The sequence below is a fragment of the Haliotis asinina genome, chromosome 3 (assembly GCF_037392515.1).
Source record: "Haliotis asinina isolate JCU_RB_2024 chromosome 3, JCU_Hal_asi_v2, whole genome shotgun sequence".
Classification (NCBI taxonomy): Eukaryota; Metazoa; Mollusca; class Gastropoda; order Lepetellida; family Haliotidae; genus Haliotis; species Haliotis asinina.
Window position 1 is genome coordinate 77,524,576 of NC_090282.1, and position 5,591 is coordinate 77,530,166.

The following is a 5,591-nucleotide window of genomic DNA, read 5'->3' on the forward strand; positions in this document are numbered from 1 at the left end:
ATTCATGATATCATGCGTGTATTCTTACAATTTAAATGAATGAGCGAGTTTAGTTTTACGCCGCACTCATCAATATTCCAGATATATGGCGGCGGTCTGTAAATAATCGAGTCTGGCCTAGACAATCCAGTGATCAACAACATGAGCATCGATCTGCACAACTGTGAACCGATGAAATGTATGAACCGAGTCAGCGAGCCTGACCACCCGATCCCGTTAGTCGCCTCATACGAAAAGCATAGGCGTCTGTTGTGGCAAGTATGGATTGCTGAGGACTTTTGCTACCCCGGATCTTCACGGGTAAGCGAGCGTGTGATTCCGAGTATAACACAGGACTGTTTTTAGCTGTTCACCTTCATTTAAAGATTACCCCAGATGTTCGTCATAAATAACACACACACACACACACACACACACACACACACACACACACACACACACACACACACACACACACACACACACACACACACACACACACACACACACACACACACACACACACACACACACACACACACCACTACCAACACCATATCTCGTGCACAGATGTACAGAATCAATGTAAGCAAAGAATTTTTGTGCTTTTATGTGTTTATATACATCTCGTTAATGTGTACAAATTCGATGACCCCCATTCCTTCCCGGAACAAAATGGGCAACATTTGTAAATAATGACTCTTCTTTATTTTTCTTAGATATAGTATCTTTGTAAGAACAGTTATATTGTTGACATACATTTAGAAATAGCTAGTTCGATTTGACTTCCTCTCGAGAAAGTGGATGATATCATCACGTCAGTTCACGCGGAAATCATGTTGAGCTCGGGAAATGACACAACCTTACTATTTAAGCGACAATGAAATAAGTCAGTTTTGAAATAAAATATCAGTGTCCCAATTTCCTTTGACGGGCAAACTGTATATAATTATCTCGAACAACAAATTGTCGTTCGAATGAAAATAACAATGGTTAACACTGGGATTTAATTTATATACAGAAATCAGATGTGAGTCATTTAGGGTACAACCTGAATCCCCTTGTACTTGCTTATACAACTGTTTATATTATCAGTTGAATGTTGTAACATAGCCATGACGAGCAGCCGGAGATGGTACAGCTGAGACATCAACGTGCAAAGCAAGGGGCTATTACTGTCACAGTGTGAATCGCACTATCTCCAAAAATGTGCCAGGAAGAAATTTTAAATGAAAATGCGGATCTCGCGTGTCTAAAAATAAATGCAGCACTTGAGTCATGCTTATGTTTGCAGATATTGAGTGTGTTGTTCTAATTCTTTATACAGATGAGTTATCAATGATGTTTTGTTTCTGTCTGTTCAGAATTGCTTTATTCGTGAGTTAAGAAGACGGTGAGCACACGTTTTCGAAAGATAATTGTCTCTTGAGCCAGACAAGTGACTGAACTAAGAAAACAGTGGCAAGGGTAACGTTAATAGACACCCTAGAGACCAGACACCTACTACCCTCAACAGACATTAACAATGAATACAGACACCGAATTTTTCGAATCGGTAATGGCGAGTCCACTATGTCAACACGTGCGCATAGAGATTCAGCAGAGAAACACGGCGCACGTAATCGAAGCCTGACGGGAGACAAGAGACAATGACTCCATTAAAACAGGATATAAGAAGTGCAAAAATGTACATGCCGTTGTAGTTGTGCTACCGCCGTACATGCACGACAGCTGTGTACCATTCGCTGAAAGGTGACGGACAATCTGACAGTACTCACTACAGTAATAAAAGAACAGTTCTTGTTGCTGTATCCGAATTTGATAAGGGAATGAGAGGCGTTGTTGTATCCTTTACAACTGAAACTAAAAACCCTGATAACATCTGAGACAGAAGTAATGAAAATGAAGGAAACATTCCAAAGTGATGGTAGCTCAGTACAGGAGAGAATCGACGAATTAGAAAGTCCCTATGTAAGGGCAAGATAAGAAGGTGCATTTCAGAAATTTGTCTTAGTAATTAAGGGACTAACAGGTCATAAGGTTGTGGAATCACAGTCTGTGTAGAACATTTAAAAGTACCATTAAAACTGAAAATGTTGTGAACTGTGTGAGGAAACAAGCCTCAAAGGGAGACAACCCGGTGGCATCAGAGGATCAGAAGATACAAGTTCTCATGGCCAAACATAGGTTGAAAGTCATGCAACACGTGCAGCGCGTGTACATTGACTCTTACAAGACAAAAGAAGAACTGAAAAGCGGCGGAAACATACGTCTATTGCTGAAGACACTGAATAATAAACTAAGATTGCCAAAAATGGTATCGTAAACTATCAAAAAGGAAAACTACAGCTCATTAGGGGTTATGGCTTGGAATATAGAACTCGGGAGGTTTTACAAAAAATGCAAAGAACTGTGATGTTATTAGTTTCAAATGTAATGTTCTAGATGTTTTAAAATGTTATATTGCTGGTGTGTGTAAGACATTTCAAAAAGGTAATGAAACAGTAGTAAATAGAAAACTATAAATGGTATGGTCAAAATAGATCCTGTTAACGTTCTGTTAGCAAAGAGAGGCTCTAGGGGGGTTGGCTTCTTGGTGATCAGTAAACGTGTCCCATTCACGGAAAAATTAACACACTTTGATACAGAAGGGATACTGTGGATTACTATTTAAAACAAACAAACAAACAACCCCAACACCACCCCAGCCCCACCCCCCACCCCCAAAAAAAAAGAAAAGAGAAAAAGCACACAAAAAAACAAACCAAAACAAAAAACAAACAAACAAAAAACAAATTAAAACAACAAAAACAAAAACAAAACAAACAAACAAAAAAAACACGTCCGTACCCTGATATTTATATGTGTGTATGCTATCTACCTCCATAAGGAATAAGTAGGCTGCAACAACAATTTTATACTTACCAAGCCAATGGATTCATACAGCTGTGTCTTGACTTCAATGCAAAGTGTGGTACTTTACAAGATATCATTGAAGGTGTCGATGAAATACAACTGTTGGAAACAATTGACCCTTTTATCAATCAAAGTGGAAAAAGTATGACTTACTTCATGTCAGGAAGTGGCCTGTGTATGCTAAACGGAAGGGTTGGACATCAAGCCTATACGTATATCAGTGGACAAGGTTAAGGTTCATCTGTTGTGGACTTGACACCCTATGAACAACTACAATACATGTATGGTGGAGACTTCCATGTAAACAGAATTACACACATAGTCAGTACATTCAATCTGCCACCACCAATCACAATACCTGATCACTCAGTGTTAACATGGCAACTACAAATAAGTCTAGTCTGAAGTGGTCTCTGGCCTAAACAACAAACCTATATCAAAAGAAATTTTAATTAAAGACGACCTGACAAATATGCCACCAGACTTTCTGTATGAAAACAAGACTATGAAATCAGTACAAGGATGGATAATAAACTTGGAAGAGTATAGTACACAACAAAGAGACGTCAATGATATGCATAACACATTCCTTAACGCCTTAAAGGTCACATATTCTCTAATAGGGTACAAACGCAAAATCACTTACTGACATCGTTATAAATGAAACCCCGTCATTAAAACTGCTTATTTCGATCTTTAATTACCTTAAATCGACCTTTTTGTCAACAATGCACAATGCTCAGCCGCAAACGAAATTTCAACCAATCAGAGCGGCGCGTCTCCGTGACGTAATAGTGGGTCTAGAAATGAGGGTCAGTGCAGTATTCATCTACATTTCAGGGGTTAAACTATTTCTTTTTGCAGGTTTGTACAAACCTGAAATCGCGAAAGCTGTTGAGAAAATGAAAGCTATATGTTCTCAAAATCTACTATCTATTGTTTTGTCTCCTGCTTTGCCTAGTTTTCGAGTTACAACCCTTGTTTTCATAGACGATTATGTCAAAATCACTTGGTGTCGCTAGGTTGTAATCCGTGTCAGGTGATATAAACCTACACGTTATTTGTCATCATTCACTTGATGCTCAGTTAATGAATTTATAACAGGTATTATTAGTGGTAACGCCACTTAGATTACCCGACAAAGGCCCCCATTTGGCATTTCTTTTGTCTGGGTTGATCAAAGGAATAACCGATAAGACGCTGATTGATTAATTAGTTTTATGGGGATTTAAGGGGATTTGTCAAGAGGTAGTGTTTATGTATGTACATTTACTGATCTATACTGAATACACTCTGTCATGTCTGAGTCTATGTGAAACAAAACCCTTCTTTCAAAGGATTAACCGCCAATACATTGATTGCTCATTATTGGCTAACTAAATAACTTTTTTAAAAAAAATGACGCACATTATGCAATTAGTTGCCAGGTGTGCTATCTTGGGTAACCAATGAAACTATACAGCAATGTGAAAAACCTGAAACGATACATTTTTTTCGTATATTAGACTGTTAAACGACACATCACTTATGAAATCTGCAGATGAATTATATATCACTTGTTTTTGTGGATATAGCCTGACATTGCTCCTATAACTTTAAATTTAATATTTGCATTTTTGTTTTTAATAAGTTGTCGTAGCTTTCAACAGAACAGAATTACTTTCTACTGGTAGTAAAATATGTATTTTATGGATGGACAATAGGATTTTGCATGACATTGCTTATAACAGAACAATTTCACTCTTGGGAGTGAGGTGGAGGTAAAAATAACATTGCTTGCCATACCCGACCCCAAGGAACAACTGACGGCAACACAACAATTCGGCATGTCTTTGGTGACGTCGAGAAATCAGCAAAATGACGAGCTTCCTACACATTTTCTGTACATTTAATGGGAAATCGTTCCTTCTATGACGTCAGTGTAGGGCTGAGGCGACAGAGTTACGTAACTTGCCTGCGGTTTCGTTGCGTGCGAGAGCAGACGGCTTTTTAGCAACTTTTAAGCGCTTGGTATTATTTAACCACAAGTTTGTTTTTGTTTTTTTTTAAAAATGGCGTTTCGTTTATGACTAACCAAAAGTCTTTCATATGCAGTGATAAAAAGAGTACGAAAAAATTGAGTTCAGTGATCCTTTAAGAGTAACGGTCCACAAGTTTGGCGGCTATAGTCTGTTCAGGTTCTTGAGCGGCATGTAGTCTGTTTTCAGCGACCCATTGTCTCATTTTAGCAGATTGAGTTCGATCTCTTCAAGTACATTGTGCCTGTATATAAAGGATGTAGATATGGTTCCACCCTCAAGTTAACTTTCAGTCCATTCTCCATTTCCTAAAAATGTATGAAATGCGTTTTTATGACTTTGTGAAGAGAAAATGTACCCAATGTGAGTTGATGAAATAAAACAAAATCGGCATGAAGCAGCAGTGTGTAATTCCACCGTACTTTCTTAAGACTAAACGGACTATAAGTTAATCCCCTATTGTTTAAGATATTGTCGCGCATCAGTGATTTTTTACGTATAACCGGGCAAGTATAACCGCCTATCATGCGGAGAGGACTTTCCTAGGTTGGGAAACTTGTGCTCAATTCTTCTCTTGAATGCCTGACATGTGTTTCAATCAATAAGCACAATAAAACCTCTAAGTGACAAACCTGTTTTTTTATACTTGATAATAACTGATTAGAGAAAAAAATAAAA